Below are 20,868 nucleotides of genomic sequence, written 5' to 3'. Positions count from 1 at the left end.
GAAAGAAGGGTAACTGCCACAGCGCGGAGGTTCCAGAGAGGAAAAGGGCCTTAACAAAGCCCAGAGAGGAGGGGCAACTGGGCCATGGTCACATAGGCAGCTGGATTAAGGCCAGCCTGGGTTTGCTCTTCAGCAGTAAACATGTAAGAACGTCCACCTGCGAACGTATCTGCCTTTTTAGAGGATGCCAAGGAGAACACAAGACAACCTGCTCAGTGGCAGAGTTTCAGGCCCCAAGAGTAGCAGCTGGGCAGGGGGGTGTTAATGGCATGTTTGAAAGTATAGGGTCTGGGGATGGACACTGCTGACTGTCCAAGGCTACTCACATCACACCACGAGGGTGGCCTAGGCTCCTGCCAGCCCGCAGTGATCCCAGGAACTCCTGCAGGGATTAACAGCCTTGGCCACCTCGTAACAAGTCACCTGTGGCCCAGCGGTAGTCATAGGGAGCCTGGCCTAGAGGCACGAAAGCCTGGGGGATGCTGAGAAGCCTCCGGGCCCCATGGCCAGAGTGGAGGGAAGCCAGGAGCTCTGGGGTCAACAAGGAGGAAAGGAAAGCCTGAGGCACTTGGAGCCCCAGAAGCCCCCTAATCTCCCAGAGGCCTGGTGGGTACCAGCCAGGCCTGCTGATACCAAGGAGGCTTCATCAGAGCCTGCATGAAAGCGCCCTCATCTCTCCAGACTCGCTGGGGCTTGTCACCACGACAGGAGCCTGCTGCCAACATGCCTCCCCACCCGGGTGAGGGCTCGGATGCTCACACGGAGGCGCAGCTGGCAGGGGAAGGGGCAGCAGGCAGGGGGAGGGGGAGGGCATTGCTCTCTCTAGATCACAGACAGCTCGAGAGCAGAGACAGAGTAAACAGCAGCAGGCCGGTGACTACTTATCCAAGGCCCCTTTTAAAGAGGCCAAGGGGCCTGGATGAGGCTCTACAAGGCACCCTGCAGGTGTCTGCACACCCCCAAGGCTCAGGGGCTGATTTCTGGAGTCGGGAGACTGGTGTTCTAGTCCTCCACTGAGCCAGGATGAGGCATCCAGGCAGCAGGCGCCCACTCTCAGGTGCTGGCGGGCACCTGCCCGGCACCAGGAGTCTCACTGAGGCACCTGAGTGTTCCTCTCAGTCTGCCTCTAAGTGCCTCCCTCGCCTCACCCTAGGCCCAGCCTCCCACTAACCTGCCAGTGAGCCCAGCCAAGCACTCCCTCCTTGCTGTGTTCACCAGTAAAATGGAATGGTGCCAGATGACTCCAAGGGCCAACCTAACTCCAAGCTGGGCGATTCTGCAGGGAGCATAACCGACCTCCACGCTCAGCCCCAGGAACGGGCACAATGGCCCCCACTCCCGCCATCCAGAAGCCCATCAGGCACCACGCTGCAGGCAGAAAACATGGTATAACACCTCTGTGTAACGGTGTGCTCTGCCCTTTCCTAAATGCTTGGCCTCTGCTTCATCAAGCCCTCATTTCACAAATGTGGAAAATGAGGCTCGCCGGAGTGAAGCAACTGGCTCAAGCTTACAGTCGGGAAGTGCTGAGCTGAGATTCGAACCAGGGCCTGGCTGTAATCCTACATTCCACGGGATCTGCCAGATAACCCAGAACTCACTACAGCTCAGAAGATGCTACTGGGTCTTTGCACCTCCCACGTCTTTGAGGGTGCAATGCTGAGGCTAATGCAAAAGGCGGGCTGCCGGAGGCGGCGGGAGCAGAGGCAGGCATGGGAAGCCTGTGTGGGTGCTGAGCATCTGCAGACTGACCAGCCTCCGGCCCGGCCAGCTGTCCACTACTGTGGCCACAAAGTCCTCGTCACCACAAGCACACCACCGCCACCACTGTGCCATTTTTAAACCATCACACAGATGCAAAGCTTTTTCAAAGATGCTGCTCTGGCATCACATGACAAGCTTCTAAGATCATGGCAGGGATTTCTTCCCTCTTTCTGCTATGAGGAAAGTGGGGTTCCTGGAGGAAGAGTGACTTCCCAAGAACACAGTGAGGCAACGTTTGGCAGTGAATTTGGAGCCCAGGTCTGGAGCTGTCTACTGCTCCATGCCCTTGACTTTTCAGTTCAACCAGCACTGATGGGCCTATATGACAAACACTTTTTTTTTTGGACCATGCTGCATGGCTTGTGAGATCTCAGTTTCCTGATAAGGGATTGAACTTGGGCCACGGCAGTGAAAGCACTAACTCCTAACCACTAGACCACCAAGGAGCTCCCACTAACAAACGTTTCTGAGAGCTCATTCTGTGCAGGTATTCAGTTCAGTCGCTCAGTCGTGTCTGACTCTTTGCGACCCCATGGACTACAGTATGCCAGACCTCCCTGTCCATCACCAATTCCCAGAGTTTACTCAAACTCATGTCCATTGAGTTGGTGTTACACCCACATTTCATGTTGTTATCTCATTTAACCATCAAGACAGCTTCACAAACTACTGCCACTGTTCTCATTTCACAGAGACACTACAGTTCAGAAACATGGCATCTCTTCCCCAGTTCACCATTTTAGAAAGGGGCAGAGTGGAGATTCAACCAGAGGTCAGTCTGGCTCTGAGGCCTGCACTTGGAATCTCTGTGCTCACTCTGGGACCGGAGGGGAAAGGACAGCAGACACACTCAAACAGCATGTGTGCCTGCAGGTTATGGCGAGATTAGGATAACAGGAAGACAAACAAAGCTCTTGGAGAGCCCAGAAGATGCAGGCTGTTACAAACGTCCAGGCAAGAGGCCAGGAGTCTGAGCAAGGGACATGGGAACAGAGGGAGGAGACAGATGGGAGGGAGGCGGCCTTGTGAGACCTTGGTCAAGTGCCTTGCTTTCTCTGGATCTCAATTTACCCAGCTGTTAAGAAAAGTCCCTGGAATATCTCCAGAGCCCTCTCCACCTCGAAAAACTCTTGGACCCTGGGAAAACAAGCAATGCCTGGTGACAGCCTGGCTGCCAGCCACAGGGGAATCTGAAATGTCCTTGGCTGTCCTGGCACGATTCAACTGCTGGGTAACAGGCTTGCAAAAGCACAGGCTCGGTCAGCATGCCTGGGCACCACTGAAGTGTGGGTCCTAAGGGGGCCACATTCCACCCATTGTCAACCCCTCCATGGCTCCAGTGGAGTAAGCACCCAGGCTGGACCCAGACCAGGAACCGAGGTCACATCCAAGTGCCCAGTGGAATGTCACTCCAGGCCTGCCCTGATCCTGTTCAGACAACCTGAGGACACTCAACATCACCCACCCCTCAAAGCCCCACACTCACATTCCCTAAGGTCAGCCACTGGGATGTAGAGACAAAGGGTTCTGTAGGAGATCTGAGGGAAAATGACAACCTCCATTCCCACAGGACGTGTGCAAGGCAGAAGCTGCCCACGCCAAGTCAGTGAAGACCACCAGTTAAAGGAAGGGCAGAGAGTCCATCAGGGTGGCCCTCAGTTGTCACTCCTGCAGGTGGACGGGGTTCAGGCAGACTCACAGCTGCCTCCTCAGAGCACGTGTGGACCAGTCTCCTATTCTACAGCCTGCCGTGGCTCCCACCACCCACGGGGCAGAGCCCCTCAACCTGACCCACTGCACAGCCACTGTCACTAACAGCCTCCATCCACTGCGTGTGGTGTGCGCCGAGGCCGTGGCAATGTGCATTTTCTCATTTACCCCTCACAGGAACTCTCTGATGCAGGATGCAAGTACTATGGTTGGCCTGTTTTCACAGATAAGAAAACTCAGGCGCAGAGAGGTTATGCCAGTGGCCCAGAGTCTCACAGCCAGGTGGAAGAACAAGGACTCGCATCCACACTGGACTTTAAGCCAGGTTCTTAACCTCTGTGTTTGGCCTCTTCAAGTGCTCCCTGCCACCCTCAGAACCTTGGGGCCAGCTTAACACTTCCATATGCGGGAAGGGAAACCAAGGCACAGAGAAAAACCTCTCTCTCTGTTGGTAACCAAGCCAGGGAAAGGCCTGGGGCCTCTGGCTTCCTCTTCGAGGACTCCCCCCACGCCACCCACCCCAGGAGGAGCCCTCACCCAAGGAAGCACACCAGGCAGAAAGGCCAGGACCACCGCCAAGACAGAGTCTTCAGAGTCTGCCTTCTTCCTCTGTCCAGAAGGAAGGGGGAAAAAGGAGCAGGTTTACAAAGAAAGAAAAAGAACATGAAAGGCCCAGGAAATGCTGCTCTTACAGACAGGTTCTCAAGAGTTTGGAAGGTCCTCAAGGGCACCCCCACACCCCTCCAACGACAGGAACGCCCAGGACCAGCCTCTACTCGCGCATCTCCCCTCCCCCGGGTATGCCCCTAACTAGCACATCTGATCTGAAATCTCCACTTCTCTCCCTAAACCTGCCATCCTGCAGCCTTCCCTGTCTCCACAGACGTCCTTCCAGTCCCTCAGACCAGAAACCTTGCCGCTGACACTTTCTTCCCCCCACGCCGCCCATCTGATCCATCAGCACAGCATCCTGAGAAACCCATCCGGAGCCCGACCCCTCGCCATGCTGAGCTGTACTGCCACCTGTGTGACCGCCACACCTCCCTCCCTCCCTCCCGGCCTGGCCATGTCCTGCTTCCACCCTCCTGACTTCTCCCTGCCCGCAAACATGAGTCAGCCCTCGGCCCCAGCCCCTCGGCAGCTTCCCCTTAACTCAGACTCAACAGCAAAGTCCTCTAGAAGGCCCGAGAGGCCCTAGGCAGTCCTCCCCGGCCTGGCTGGCCACCTCTCCCCCTCGGGCCGCTCTCACTCTGCCCCTGCCCACGCCAGTCTTCTGCTCCTGGAGCACATCCCAAACCCTCTTGCTGCGAAGCCTTGTGCTGCCGCACCCTCTGCCTGGAATGCTCTTCCCCACACACCCTGTGGCTCCCTAGCTCCCTCCTGGAGTCTCCCATCCCCTCACCAGAGATTTTCCATGACCCCCACCCCTAACACAGCAGAGCCACCACTCAACACAGCTTTATTTTTGTGGCAGGCACTCTGGCCACCTGACAAATAGCCACTATTCATCAGTTTGTTGGCTCTCTCTCACCACTAGAATGTCACCCCCAAGTCCAAAGTAGGGACCTGGGCTGTTTTGTTCACTGCTGTGTCCCAGTGCCCGGAACAAAATAGATGCTCAATAAAAATGTGCTGGCGGAAGGACTATGGCTGCCCTCATCTGAGCATCTGTTGGTTTCTTCAGCCCCGAGGAGACCAGGAGAGCCTGGAGGTGAAGTGAGACTCTGCCTGTAGCAGCTGGAGTCTTGACGGTTGTCACATGAACAGTCCTGGAACAAGTAACTGCTTGGACCTGACCAGGACTTACACTGGTCCCTATCTGATGCCTGTGCCCACTCTTCTGGCTGCTTCTGGGTCTGACAGCTGGGCCCATGGGGCAGCTACCATCCCCGCGGGAACACGGACTGGGCTGCAGCTGGGCTCCCCCCGCCAGTCCACCAGTGCTGCTGGGGTCCGGCATCTGACAAAGGCTGCCCCACGCCCCCAGCCAGGGGAAGCGGAGGAGGGAGGCCCAGTGCCACGCCTGCCCTTTTCCTGTTGTCAGCAGGAGGGCCATCAGAAGGAAGCTTTGTTCTCAGAATAAAGAGCAAGAAGCCCAGTGCCAGGCGGAAACGGGCACAGAGGCAGCTGGCCCATTGGAGGCAGTTTAAGGAAAAATGAAAAAAAAATGGGATGGAGGATGTTTGAGGGGTAATTTGCACAACCAACCAGTTTCATGCCTCCAGGGTGGCTATGACGATGGTGGCTTCGCTTTTCCAGGCCAAGCCTCGAGGTTGTCACAGACAACCAGACGATTGTCCCAGCTCGGGGGGCCTGGCACTGACCCTGAGGAGGGAGGTGAGGACAGAGGAGTGGATCCTTGCCTGGGAGTCAGAAGACCTGGGTCCAAGCCTGGCTTTCCACATAATCACGTGAGACACGGGGGATGTCCCTCCCTCCGCGCACCTCGACGTACCCATCTGTAAATGACTTGCGCCGGCCCGTGCTTGAAGCCTCAACCTGTCTGCCACCAGACCACCCAGCGAGATGCCTCTGAGCCTGTGGCCAGGTCACTGGCAGCCCAAGACAGTCCTCCAACCTTCTTGGGCACAAGCCCTGCCCACTGGGACCCGGGCTTCCAGCCTGCCTCCTCCCCTGCCATCAGGGCCCTCCTCTCCTGAGCTGTCTGTCACCTGAGCAGTGTTAAATCCCTCTGGGCTTGGCCTAGACTCTGACACCTGCCCAGCTGCCCCTGTCAGCCTCTCCCAGGATGGCGCTCCAGACACTTTCAGTCACAACCACCAGAGGAACCCAGCGTGTTAGTGCACAAAAGGTGAAAAAGCAGCTCAGAGAGGGAAAGGGACATGAGATGTCACATAGCGCAAACGTACCCAGAGGTCCACCCTTCCAGCCCTGGGCTCCCGAGCCAAGATAGGGTCTTCAAGGCATGTCTATAGACCCTCGCGTCTAAATCTCCAGGAGGGGGACACTACTCTGGACTGAAGGAATCAAAGATGAGGGCCAGAAACCTGCATGCTTTTTTCTTTAAAAAAAAAAAAGCTTCCCAGATTTTTCTTGTACCCAGAACAACTGTGACCTCTCAGCTAAGACCTCTTCCAAGAGGGGACATCTTAGCTGGTCCCCAGGGAAGGTTAGGATTTCCATTAAAAGAGTAAAATAAGCCTTGCATAGATAGATAGCTGAAGAAGCTGGGGGTTAAAGTACATTCTCTAGAAGAATAAAGCAGAGAAAGGCCTGAAGGAGGGGAAACCCAGTCCAGTAAACACTTGAACTGACTCTCCCCCACTATCTCCCATCTCCCCAGGATTCAGAGGTTTGCACTTGATGCCATCCAAAGGCTGCTGATCCCAGCCTCTCTCTGCCCTGAAGCTCCTCTAAGCCCCAGGGGAGAGTGGAAGGTGGAGACAGCTGCAGGGGAAATGTCCCTCTCCTTGCTTATGCTGCAGCATGGGGACGACTCTCTGAGTGACTGTTTATCCCCAGCTTAAGAAGCTGCCGGGGTCAGTGGCTAAGCAGTCACGGCTTATCTGGGAGGAGGATTCTCAGGCCACGGGGCAGGCTGATCCAGAGGCTTCCATTAAATGGAATCTTCACAGCTGGTGAGGTTCAGCAATGCCCCGCCTTCGTTCATAAAGGAAACACTTATTATGCTCCTGCTGTGTATGCAGTCCTGAGCTTGAGCACAGTGCTTCGAGGGACAGAGAGAGGAGTCAGCTACCCCCAACCACCCTCAAAGAGCCCACAAAGCTGACAGACAGGGCACCATAACACAGCACAGGCGAGAGAACCAGCCGTGCCTACAGGACAGGGTCGAAAACTCAGATGCCTAGGAGGCTAGAGAGACTGTGTAAGTGTGCCAAGTGGCTCGGGAGGGATGGGGCCAAGTGGAGCTTACGTGCTTCATCTCCAGTAGCGGCCACTGGGGAACTAGGCTCAAAGTTTTACAATCTTCTCATTTTTGAAGTAAAGCCAGAAGTTGAGATCTTACGTAAAATCTCCTGTTGGCAACTAGCTCAATATTTGGTGTGGGCCAAGTAAAATCTGCCCCTGGGGTGGATGTGTCCTGCCAGTCTGCGGCCTCTGTTTTCTTAAAGAGAACAGAATGCAAAGCTCAGAAGAGAAGAGATAGATCTCTGTAGCCGAGCTACCAGGGAAGGCTTCCTGGGAGAGGAGGCCTGGCGCTGGGCTGCAGGGATGGGTAGGTCACTCCTGGAAAGCGAGTCATGGCAGGGTGGGCGGAGGTGGCGTACCAATTCAAGCCATGGGTCAAGGGCACCACCCCCCAGCCTATAGCCTGCCCATCCCCCTAAAAAGGAATCCTGGTCTCCATGCCCAAAGCAAGTACAGAGGCGTCATCTCTGTCTGTCCCCAGGTGGCCGGGGAAGGGGCCACTTGCCCAGCAACCTCCTAACTAAACCAGTCGGTGGCAGAATAGCACGGGTTCGATTTCATCCCTGGAGCCTGAGGAACAGGTCAGCTAATGTAACAGCCCCGCGGGGGAAGGGAGAGAAAGAGACAATGGAGGACAAAATGAGGTTGAGAATCCAGTCCTGCCTGGCCAGGCCCCACTGGTTACATAATCCTGCCTCAAGGCACCAGTGAGGGCCTGGGCTGGGGAGACCCAGGATGCAGAAGGTTCCCCCGGCCTTCCCCTGCCCACTGCTGCTTTTCAACCCTGCCCTGCAGCTCCTGAAAAGCCCAGCAGAGCTGTGGCTGGAGACTAAGACCCCAAGATAAGGCACTTAACAGGATCGCACAGCAAATTAGCAACAAAGCTGAAACTGATAATAACAGCAAACTTTAACCAAGTGGTTACTTTGTGCCAGGCAGAGCACAAATCCTTTACACACATTATCTTTATCTTATTTAAAAAGTCTACAACACCTGTAGATAACTACTCTCATTTTTCCCACTTTACAGATGGGGGAATTAAAGCACAGACATACTAACTTACCCAAGGTGATGCCGGAGCTGGCTCAGAGGAGGAGCCAGTTTTCAGAACCCAACAGTGGCCTCCAGGACCACACAATGAACCTCGAAACTACACTGCTATCAGGCTACTTTCTGCTAGAACCACACTGCCTTTCAGCTTCCTTCTCTCAAGCCCATAGGGCATGCATGCAGCCCCCTGCCCTCCTGTCAGCACTTTGGGGGCCACTGAGTCCTCTGACAACCTGATGAAACCTACAGATTTTCTCTGCAGAAAAATAATCCACAGAAATGCCTACAAAACATTGCAGGAGATCTGAGGGGCTCACATAGCCCTGTGCTGGGGACCAAAGCGGATCCAAAGCATGGAATACTCCAAAGTTAGAGGGAGGTGGAGGAAGGGGACTCCCCGAGGCTCTCTGGCCCCCTCATCTCTGAACTTGAGTCCAAATGGACAGCCACGTTAGTCCACAGGCGTGGGCACGCATCAGGGCCCAGGGCCTAGTCATCCCTTCAGGGCTGGGAGAACAGAATGAATCACGATATACAATAGCCCCCGCCTCTGCACCCACTGGGAGTGACTCACAGCTCCCAGCTGCTAGGCAGACAGTGCACAGCTGGGCCCCAGCATCTGGACGGGGTGGCATCACCAAGCTTAGCACTATGCTTCCCCACCCTGCAAGTCACCATTCAATGGGTCACCTGTCTACAGGTTAGACCTGGCCTTACCCAGACTATAGCAGCTCTGTTTCCAAGAAGGGACCCTCCACAGTCTCCACTGGGCTCCAGGCCAGCTGGCGCTATGGGAGCAAGAGGTGACGACAACTGCCCCTTACAAGGCCCCGCAAGACCCAGGCTCCCATCCCAAGCCTCCTGCTGCCTCACTGTGCAACCGCAGGCAGCACCTCCACCTGTCAGAGCCTCAGTTTCACCAACTATAAATTGGGAAGACAACGCATCAAGTCCCAGCCAGCACCACAGCCCCAAGTCTATAAACAGCAGCACCGAAACTTGACAAAGCCTTGGGATCCTGCTTTCAAGAAGTTACATAAACATCCTTTGGAGAAACAAAAGTCAAACCTAAAGACTTTTTTTTTTCCTGTAAGGATATCAAGAAGCCCTTTTCATAGTCTGACTTCCCCCATTCTACTTCCATTGTTTCAAATATCCTCTCAGGACCTAGAAAATACATTTGGTTTCCGTCTGGGGTCTGGGCTTCTTGGTGTTCTTCCCCTTGGATGCCGCCCCACCCTCCTTGGCAGCTTTCTCCTCCAGACACACCCTTCTCTACCCCCAGCACTGGTCTGGGCCACCCTGAGGGCTATGGCTACCCAGCCTGCCAAAGGAGGGGTGGGGGGCAGAGACAGTTTTCAGGAAACAAAGCCTCCCCTGGACAGAACAGAGCGCACTGCAGGCCTGGTCCCAATCGTGACATGGTGGGTGGCCCTGTGTGGGTCCCTGCTCCCCACTGAGAGCTGAAGGGCTTCTTATACTGTGTCAGGGATGCTCCTGCACTGCCCCCAAAGACACGGAGGCAGATGAGAACAGCAGGGCACACGCTGGGCTCTCTGATCACGATTCCCCAAACCCTCCTGCTAAAACGGGAGGAGACCCGGGTTTTTTCTCACTTTATTTCTTGCTCTAGCTGTGGGGCCTGGAACTCAGCTCAGCACCTCTCTGAGCCTCAAATGGCCCATCCATGAGACAGGGAGAGTGACAGTGTCTGTAGTGGAGGCCATGATTTGGAGGCTTGAGCCCTAACCACCCCCACACAATCCCATCACTCCTCCTCAGTAAAGCCCAACTTACTCCTTTGACAGAATGCAGCTCTATAAAGCCTGCTACACAAACACACCAAAACAATCCTCCACAGCCTCTCTTCCAAGGAGATCATGCTTCTAAGGCCCCCACAATAAAATTCCTAGATTTCTACCAGCTATGGCTGTGTGCCTTCAGTATTTTCATCTGTAAAATGGGGCCAATAATGATGCCAACCTTACAAGATTACTCTGGGGATTACTCCAGAGAAGATTACATGGATGTGCCTAGCAAGCACTGACAAGCTCTCCACAAATGTGAGTGGCAATTATACAATCACCATCATTAAAATGACTGAGACGCTTTAAAACCATTGGTGGTAACAGCTAAGGCCCCGTGGCCCTCCTGGACCACATCTGGTCACTGTGACCACACATGCATGCACGTGCCCCTGACCCCAGCACACACCCTTCTCTGCAGCAGGAACCATTCTCTGCCCCCAGTGCTAGAATACAGCCAGCCTATTCCTGGCACCCATCCTTGCCACCCACAGAGTCTGCCACCTGCAAGTTCCCCAACCTCCCAAGTGGCCCTGGCACTGTCTCCTATAAGCACGTTGGGGTTCTCTTGAACCCCATCACTGTGGCACAAGACTGTTTCCCAGGCAGAGGAAGCTGTTACAAGATGGAGACTCTCTGAAGTCAGGCTAGAGAGAAACTGGCTTTCCTCTGGGTCCCCTGCATTTGCTGGTATCTGAATATGTTCAGAGTCCAGAGAAGCATCAATTCTTTTTTTAATTACCCAACTAAGTACTTTTGGAAGTTGAGCATGCATCGGAATCACCTGAGAAACTTACATTGTTGGATTCCCCTCCCTAACTCATCAGTTTAAGATTCAGTAAGTCTGGGGTGGGGCTGGATAATCTGCATTTCTAATAAGTTCCCAGGTAATGCTGATGCCAATGGTTCAGAAACCAACTTTGAGAACCACTGACTTAACATGCAGGTGAGTAAGGGGGCGTGTCTGTGAACAGGTGATGCTAACAGTCCTGTAAATACACACGCAGGAGCTGCCCGGTGTAAGGGCAGGAGGAAGGGGACCTGGGCAGATGGTGCAGCCAGAGAGAAGGCCCTGCGAAGACGACCTTCATTTCTCCTCACCTGGCCTCTGCCTGGGCAGGCAGCATAAACCAGAGGTGGCTGCGCAATAACCACAGCAAACCTCCACCGACCGCCACCCCGGACCTGCCCTGACAGGCCCATCCTTGGCCGGCCCTCAGGTGAGCAGAATCCATGCTACGCCTCATGGAGCCAGAACTCTCAGGTCTCCACCACTTCCCAGCGAGGAACAGCAGGATTCTACTCCATACCTCCAGACACCCATCCAGACACATCCCCTTCCATCTCGGCCAGCTCAGACTGCTTCCTCATTTCCAGCGCCTCATGCAAGTCAGCTTCGTCTGACCGGAGCAGTTCCCTCAGAAACCACCAGACACCAAGGACGGACCTGCCAAGTCTGAACCTCTCCAGGCCAAGTCATCCACCTCGCTGGGCCTCAGTCGCCACATCTGCTAAAGGGGGGTGATAACAGTGCCCACCTCCTTCTGTTGCTGGGAGAATGAAAATGGGGTCCTTGGTCATTAACTACATCATCAGCTACAACAATAACCATATCTATTCTGGCCTGGGCTTGCAGTTAAGCATCTTCCTTGTGTTTTCTTTCTAAATGCCGTGAGATGAGGACAGTTATCCTCTTTGTACAGATGAGAACCTACAACTGCTCGCCCAGGGTCCCACCAAGTAGGAAGTGGCCCTGCAGAGATGCGAACCCAGCTTATCCTGCTCCAGAGCCTGGTTCCTAGCCTCTTCTCAATGCGTGTCCCCATCAGCCCACCCTGAGATCCAGCCCAGGTCACCTCTCCCTGCCACCATCCTCTCCCCCTTCCTGGGGCACAGGGAGGCTGGGCAGGAGGCCCATAGAGGCTGCAACCTCCACGGCTGCCCACAGTCTAGAGTATGGGCCCCTGGTCTTGAGGGCAGTCATGAGGGCTGCCAGCTGGGCCAATCTATCTGGCACAAGTTCTCGATACCACTCAACAGGGCCACCAAGGAGGAGGCTGGGACTATAGAACTTGAGCATCTTAACCAGGAAAGAAGAGAAGAATGGGTTTCCCTGGTGGCTCAGTGATAAAGAATCCCCCGCCAATGCAGGAGACACAGGGTCAATCCCCTGAGAAGATTCCATATGTCATAGAACAACTAAAGCCCATGCACCACAACGACTGAGCCTGTGTCCCAGAGCCCGGGAACTGCAGTTACTGAGTCCCCTGGATGCAGCCACTGAGGCCCTCGTGCCTGGGCTTCACAGCAAGAGAAGCCAGCACAATGAGAAGCTGACACACCACAACCAGAGAGTAGCCCCTCTCTCCATAACTAGAGAAAAGCCTGTGCAGCAATGAAGACCCAGGACAGTAAAAACAAATACAATTAGTTTAAAAAAAGGAAAATCAGATGTAACCAAGAGAGATCCTGCCAGGCTTCCAGGATGAGACGGTCAGCTGCCATGCCCCATGCACACTGCCCTCTCTCCAGTCTCAGTTTCCTCACCCATACAAGCCTCAAGTAACCTAGACAGAAAGCTTAGAAATCCCAGAGATTCCTCCCTTCATCTCTAGAAAGAGAGATCACCTCCTAGGTACAAACAATAATTATGATAACCATTGTTATCTCTGAACAGCTCCCACTTACTGGGCTCTGACACTGGGTCAGGCAGAGATCTACTCCATCTCCCTGCAAAACAGGACTATTACTATCCTCATTCTGCAGTTGAGGAAAACCATGCCGAGAGATTTAGGTAGTGTGATCTAGATCCCACAGCTAACGATGACAGAGTTGGGACGTGAACCTGGGACTTCTGACTCCACTGTGCAAAGCTGCCCAAATCCAGTGGGACAGAAACGGGCTGCCTGCAGCCACTGCCTCCAGAGCATGGAGCCTGGAGGAGATGAGACATGTTCTTAAGGAGCCAGAATTCAAAACCAGGTGTATGAAGGTGCCTGTAGAGGCCCAGATAACAGACTGCATGGAAAGCAGGGAGCAGGTAGTGCCAGCTTTGTGGATTTAGAAAGAGGTCCTGCTGGAGCTGGGTACTGGCTGGGGAGGGACTCTGGGGTGGGTGAGCGGAAGTGACTAGGGTGCAGCATCCTCTCTGTGAGCAGAGATGTGGAGACAGGAAGGGACTGGGCACACAGGGAGGGAAAGGGGACAGTTTCTTTGTGAGGGCCAAGGGGGACTGGGAAATAGAGCACTGTAGTCACACAGCAAGCCACCCACCTCCCATGCCTGGCCCTCAAATAAGTGTTCATTTGCAGTGCACATTTAAAATTAGACTAATCCAATCTGTATCAACAAATAAAACAAGCAGGAATAAAAAGGTCCAGGAGGCAACTGGACACAAACTTTTCTTCATCGAGATAAGAGCGTTAGGCTGTGTGTGTGTGTGTGAGCACAGTCATGTCTGACTCTTTTGTGACCCCATGGACTGTAGCCTGCAAGGCTCCTCTGTCCATGGGATTCTCCAGGCAAGAATACTGGAGTGAGTTGCCATGCCCTCCTCCAGGGGATCTTCCCGACCCAGGGACCAAACCCAAATCTCTGCATCTCCTGCATTGCAAGCAGATTCTTTACCGCTCGCTGAGCCACTGGGGACCTCTGTAATCCCTTTGGTGACAGACTGGCTTTAGCCCCAACACCACACAGTCCAAGACACCCCCCTCCACCCCTTCTTCCAAGCTCCCAACCTCCAAGCTCAAGCTGACAGAGCTTTGTGACAGGCCCACAGGCAGAAGAAAGTACCTTGGCTGGTGAGACTCTACTTTAACCTCTAATGAGGGGACAGAGGCAGATACCCCTGCCCCCACCCCCCCGCAACACACATCCCACCCCATCCATTCCTCACTTTCAAACCAACCCCTAACTCAGTCAGCCTGATTCATGATTCAGCCTTATTTCCTCATATCTGAGGAAAGACAGACTGAACCCATTTCACGGACTGAGAAAGGAAGGCAGCAGGTTTCAGGCCTATGTGAAACCACAGGCCCTGGCAATTCAGGCTTTGGTGGCTGATCTAGAAATCCTGAGGGGCCTCTGAAAGGGCAGCTGGGCTGAGGGTTTCCATGGGGCAAGGGCTCTCCCAGGGAGAGCACCGCAGAGGAACTTCTAGAAACGCACAGAAGGGGCAGTTCTGAAAGGCTATGAGAAAAATGAAGTGGAAGTGGGTCAAGCACACCCTAAACGCCGAGATTCTCGGGTGAAAAGGGAACGGAGAGAAGTCACCCAGGCCTGACGGTCCTGGCACACGCTTTCTGCACCCTCTCCAGAGTCTCTGTGTGCTGTCTGCAATGGGACTCTGCTGTTTTCCCAGGCGGTTTATGCCCGTTAGTGTCACTGTTAGCCCTGTAGGGAACTGAAAGCAGTGACACGGCCACTTATGGGTCCTTCCCCAAACCTTAGCCACCTGTGATGACGCCATCCCCAAGACACCTACGAAGTCCTGTAGCCTCCCCCTCCTTCCCTCTCAGTCCATCTTGTGGCCTGAGTCAGATGCCGGTCAACTTTTTGCTGGACCACAATTAGCATCATCTCTGAGCTGGTCTCAACCCTGCCAGTCTTGCCACCATCTCCTGCCAAATGACCCCCAAGAGAAGCAGCACAAGAGGGCAGAAACAGTTCAAGCCTGGGCTCAAACACAGGTCTGCAAGTGACTCAACCCCTCTGAGCCTCCATTTCCTCATCTGAAGATGGGGTGGGGTTGGGGGTGAGCAGCAAAAAGCTACTTTGCAGGGGTATTGTGAGATTTCAATGAAGCATCTGTAAGGAGCCTGGCACAAGACACAGTAACAGGCACCAACTCAATGAGCTGCTTACAACCCTCTGTCCTCTCCACCAGCCACAGAATAAAATCCAAACTCCTGAGCAGGATACTGCAAGCTCCCCATGACCTGATCTTGCCTCCCACTGCCCCCCTTCCCGCTGCCTGCACCCTCACAAGCACTTCCTCCCCCAGGAAGCCCTGTCGACATTAATAACCAGAAGAGCTTTTCCCCTCCACTGACCTTCCAAAGCCCATCTATCACTGATCACATCCTGCCTCTTCGCCATCACTTGATCCTTGCCTTCCCTCCTCCATCAGATTAGCAGACTCTCCAGTCAGAAAGCAGCAGCACCTCACCACATTTCATTTCCCGGTCACCCCCGTCCACAGGCATTTTCCATACATATTTAACAAGTTACCCGAACGTTCCATTTCAAGTAAAGAATGTCCAAGTTCTCCAAACAGTCCAGATATTTCAAGCCATATCCTAAACCAAATCCCAAGCCAGCAGAAGTCTGCCCAGTCTCCAGGGACTTACAGGCCTGTTTTTGACCTCAAAGTTTGGAAGACGGGTCACGCAGGTCCAGAGCCCAGGGCAGAGAAAGCTCTAAGCTTCGAAAACCAGAGTCAGTTCCTAAGTGTCTCACATGCAGGGTTTCTCAGTTGGCCCCTAGGTCAACCCCCAGCCTATGATTTCATACCTTTAACCACATCCTCGATTTGTGATTGTAAAACTGTCTTTGCATACTCCTGTGGCCGGAGATTCACCATCCATCTTTTCATTCTTGCTGGCTTCTCCTCCCTTCACCTGTTGATTCTCTTGCTCTGATCATGACAGAGAGAGTCTGACCACACGCCAAGGGTCATTCCCATCCCTCAGGACTCTTCAATCCCCCACATTTCTGAGTGCCCTTAAAGTCTAGTTAAGTAGTCGAATTTCCCCTCTTGTTCCTACAAACTGGCAATGAACTGTCAGTCCAAGAGGACCCCCTACTCTCAGGGTCCAGGAAAAGCCTATGGACACTGCAAATCCCAGACTCGGTGCTGGAACAGCCCCCTTGGAGCAGTTAGAACAGTAATGCACAAACTTTCCTCTCCCCAAAACTTTATTGTCTACTCCCACTCTATTGTTTTAATATGTCATTTACTAACCAGCAATTTGTTTTCTATTTTTAAATAAATTTCTCAAGGTCCCTACTCAGAGCCTGATACATAGTCATGGAATGGTACCGCCACCAGAAGACTGGGCTAACACAGAGCACTTATGCAAGTGAAAGTCTAGGCCACCCCACATTCATTCCTGGGCTATTTACTGAGGGCCTACAGTGTCCTCTAGACTCAGAAACCCATGCATTTTCCATGAGGATTTTGCAATCGAGACATGGGCTTAAAATCCACCCTTCATGACTATCCTCAAGGACGCTTGGGGTTGGGGCACCAAAGCAGCCCACTACTTTTGCAGTGAGGACCCTGCTAATGAGTCACACCAGAGGACACCTGGAATGTAAGTCCCTTGGCCATAGGTCTCTCATCACCCCAAGGGCTCCGCTCCTGGCCCTACCTCTGCCCCTTGCTGATCTGAAAGTGACCTGGTCCGAATGGAGTTGGAAAGCTCTTTGGTTCCCTGGGTACTGGGAAGAGACAGCCACCAGCTGTCCCTGGGCAGAGCACCTCCCTGCACCACCCGCACGACAAGCTAGTTGCTGCCATGGACCCAGCCAGCAACAGAACTTGGACCATTATCCAGCGCCAGGCCCAGGCTCCAGCCTCCCACAATAATAAGAACCAAGGCACAAGATGTCAGCCCTCACGAGACTGGGCAGAAGGAGCAACACCTGGGGGTAAGGGAAAGGCCAAGGGTGTCCTGATAATTTCAGAGGAAAATGAGATCAGTTACAGCAGGACTTTATAGAGCCCTATAGTCGAGACTCAGGCTGGGGGAGGGGAGTCAAATCCAAGCTCCACCGCTTCTCACCTGAGTAACCTTCCCGATTTCTGTGCCTCAGTTTGCCCCTCTGTGACTATCTTGCTGATAGTCACATGGTAGAATTAAACAAGATGAAGTATATAAGGCAATTAGCCCAGGGCCTGGCGTGTAATACACACAGGACAAATACTTGTTGAATATAAGCATGCTCCTGTTTACTAAGGTACCCCAGGTTCTCATTTCATTCTTATCCTGGCCCATTCTTACACTTCGCCCATTTTACAGGTGAGAAAATTGAGGCTAGGGGAAGGTAAGCAATCAGCCAAAGCTTACAGAGCTGGGAAGTGACAGGCACCCAGGTCAATCTGAACCTCAAACCAGGGAAAATAATGCCCAGGCCATTCCAAATGCTCTGGGCGGGTGGGTACAGCAGCTGGGTGTGATGGTGGGGCTCTGTATCCCCTGGGCTTGGCATGGCTCCTCGCTGACCCACCGGGGCCTGAGTCTGGGAAAGAGCCAGGAGGCCAGTGCCCAATTTCCCAGTTTGTCCCAGAGCCCTCGCGTCCACATACGCACCCTTCTTACCTCGTCCCAGGTTGTTAAAGGGCAGCGTTCAAAGCGGGGGTGTCCTTGCTCCCGAGAACCTGAGGGAGGAGAGGAGTTAAGAGACTAGACGGATCACTACCCAGGGAAAACCGGTCCTGCTGCCTTACCCTTCCCGAAGCGGGGACCCGGCCTCTAACCCCCTCCCTCGCTAGACAAAAGTTTCCCCTGTTCGGGAGTGGGGAGGGGGAGGGGGCATTCCTCGTGAGTGACATTATCCGTGACCTACAGCTGCCGCGCTGCCCTCGCCCGCACCCCGGCCTGCCCCTGGCCCCCGCGCGGTCCCCCACCCCTTTGTCCTCCCACCCCCGTGCGCGGGGCCCCGCGGACGCTGCAAGCCCGGCCGGCGCCCGCCCGCACCAAACTTGAGCCGGCAGCCACTCGGGCCCCGCGCGGCCTGCACGCCCGGCTCGACTCGGGCCCCGCCGGCTCGGCGACAGGGGACTGGCCGGCCCCGGCCCTCCCAGCCTCTTACCTGCCTCGGCTAGGGCGCCACCCGGGGGAGGGGGCGCTCCCGGCGAGCCGCCGGACGCCTGGGTCCCCCGGGCCGAGCGCGCGCCGTGGGGCACTGGCCCGGGCCGGGGTTAACCCCTTCGCGGCCGCCTCCCGCCGTTCCCACCCCCGCTCCACGCCGCCGCCGCCGCCGCCGCCGCCCCGCCTTCCGCAGGCTCTCCACCCCTAGGCCCTCCCTCCCGGTGCCCAGCCCCCAGTCCCGGCCCCCGGCACTGCGCTGGGGCACCGCTCAGCCTTCCCCCCATCCCGCGGTGGGAGGTGGGGGGGTCTCCCAGGAGGCTGGAAGTTGGGGCGCGCCACCTCGCCCCCGCGCGGGCCCGCGGAGCACAGAGGGGTGAACCCGCGCGCCAAGGGACCCCCCCACCTGCCTCCCCTAACACCCTCCGGCCCGGCGCCTACCTCCCCGAATCTCGGCGGTGGAGGCGGGTTTCGATCCCGCGATGGAGCGTGGGTGCCGGCCGGAGATCAGCGCCGGAGGCCCGAGCGGCCGGCGGGCGTGCGGCGAGCACCCCGGGGCGGGGGCCGGGGCGGGACTGGGCGCTGCTATCGGGGCTGGATTTCTCGGCTTCCACCCGGATTCTCCCTCGGCTCTCCCGGCCGATTCGGTGCTGCTCGGCGACCACGTGACGCGGGCTGCCTTTGACCCCAGTCTCGGAGCGGGTTAGGGGGCGGGGGCGGGAGGGGTGTCAGATGCTGGACCCACGAGGGCCCGAGGCGGCTGTCGGGAGTCCCGGAGGCGGTGACCTCGAGGAAACAAAGCCCGAGTGAAGCCAACAAGTTATTCGGGGTCAAGGAGGGAACAGCACTGGGGGGTCGGAGACGCTGCAGAGAGACCGAGGGAGACAAAGACCCGCGCCCGCCGTGCTTCCAAGGGCCCTGGGAGCGGCCCGCCGGGCCGAAGGGGCCTCGTGGCTCTGCCTCCACTAGGCTTGTGACAGCCCTCCAGGGCCTCCTCTGACGGCTCCCAAACAACTAGGTCTCTGCTGGAGTGACCCCTCCTGCGTGCGCAGTTCTTCCCCGCACCCCCTACCCTTTTGCCCTTACCCTCGAAAACCCCTTTATTCCCTTTATCGTGATTATCTTGTTCATTTATTGGTTTCATTGTTTTCTAGAATGTCATCTTCCCCAACAAGTTGTTCCCAGCTGAATTCCCAGCGCCTGGCACGTAACAGGCAGATGAAGAGATGGAGGACATTGTGCAAATCTCTTCTCCCACTGAGCCTCAGTTTCCTACCTCCAGTGTTATTTCAAGGATCTCAAGGACCCTGCAAATTAAGCAGGATTACAGTGGTCATCCTCATTAAACAGATGAGAACCTTGAGGCCCAGAAAGACAAAATGATTTCTGGGAGTTTCTTAAGTGGCTGAGAGCCGGAGCCTGCACACAGATGTATTTGTTCCAGGTGGGGCTTTTTGCCATTCATGAGCCTGTCTGTAAAATGAGGGGCTGGGTCATTAGTTGATTGCTTGATTAGGAGCCATAAGGAGTTTGTTTAATGATGTAGATCACCAGGCCCCTACCCTACCCTACAGGTCTGACTCATAGGCCTGGAGTGAGACTAGAGCAAATTTGGAAAGCAATAGATTGGTGGTTTCCTAAGGGCCTTCAGAGGCTCAAGATTACCTCACTGTAGGAGCAAAGCTTAATATATATATATATATATATATATATATATATATATATATATATGAAACTATCATATGACCCAGCAATCCCACTACTGGGCATATACCCTGAGAAAACCATACCTGGAAAAGACATATGCACCCCATTATTTGTTGCAACACTTCTTACGGTAGCTAGGACATAGAAGCAGCCTAGATGTCCACTGACAGATGAATGGATACAAAAGCTGTGGTACATACATACAATGGAATGTTACTCAGCTTTAAAAAAGAATGCATTTGAGTCAGTACTAATGAGGTAGATGAACCTAGAGTCTATTTTACAGAATGAAGTAAGTCAAAGAGAAAGACAAATATTGTATATTAACACACATGTATGGAGTCTAGAAAGACGGTACTGATGAACCTGTCTGCAGGGCGGCAGTGGAGAGACAGAGAGCAGACTTGTGGACATGGTGTGGGAGGGGCAGGGTGGCAAGGATCCAGAGAGAAGCATGGAAGCATATCCATTACCATACGTGAAACAGACAGCCAGTGAGAATTTGCTTTGTGACACGAGCTCAACCCAGCGCTCTGTGACAACCTAGAGAGGTGGGATGGGGTGGAAGATGGGAAGGAGGTTCAGGAGGGAGGGGGCAAATATATACCTGTGGCTGATTCATGTTGATGTGTGGCAGAAACCAGCACAATACTGTAAAGTGAATATCTTGCAATAAAACAAAAAATATAAGTGAAAAAAAAAAAAATAGCAAAGCCAGGAAAGGTAAAAAAGTTAAGCCAGTCACTTAAAGAGTAAGACAGACTCACCCCAATTTCCCTAAAGAGTAACCTCCCTGTGGTTGCGGTGGGGAGGGGGGAAGGGTTGAGAGGGAGAAGGGATTTCAGCCAGCCCACTCATGTCTCAGAGAGGGAAAGACTCAAAGGCCTGAGCAAGGTATGCTGCTGAGGGGTGGGACCAGGCTCAAGACCAGTCATGTCCATGTGACAGCTTTAGATGGAGCACAGTCAGTTGGACTTAGCCTAGGGTTGGTGACCACAGGCCCAAACTGCAGGCCTTGTTCAAAGATAGGCTTGTGACTTCCTAGGGCATACTCCAGCCATGCCATCAGTTTAGCCAGGGAAATCAGCATCCACCAGCAAATTCTCTTTTATGATCCATGTTCCTGC

At 54.4% G+C, this 20,868-nt stretch overlaps 1 protein-coding gene across 4 annotated transcripts in view; it reads right to left on the bottom strand.

Moving 5' to 3' along the window:
* Positions 1-18,632, bottom strand: part of NDST1 (N-deacetylase and N-sulfotransferase 1) — a 79,245-nt gene extending 60,613 nt beyond the window's left edge. For 2 of the 4 annotated variants that reach the window (XM_052642550.1, XM_052642552.1), the window contains exons 1-2: positions 18,476-18,632; positions 17,546-17,604 (exon numbers count right to left, since the gene is read on the bottom strand). The gene's annotated coding sequence lies outside the window, so the exon portion shown is untranslated. Of the gene's footprint in view, positions 1-17,545; positions 17,605-18,038; positions 18,130-18,475 lie in introns of those variants that run through there. The other 2 variants (XM_052642551.1, XM_052642553.1) reach the window with 1 other exon arrangement.
* Between the last annotated feature and the right edge of the window lie 2,236 nt (positions 18,633-20,868).

This window comes from Budorcas taxicolor, chromosome 7, assembly GCF_023091745.1.
Source record: "Budorcas taxicolor isolate Tak-1 chromosome 7, Takin1.1, whole genome shotgun sequence".
Taxonomy (NCBI): Eukaryota; Metazoa; Chordata; class Mammalia; order Artiodactyla; family Bovidae; genus Budorcas; species Budorcas taxicolor.
Note: the sequence above shows the minus strand (reverse complement) of the source record. Positions and strands in the feature narration are given on the sequence as shown.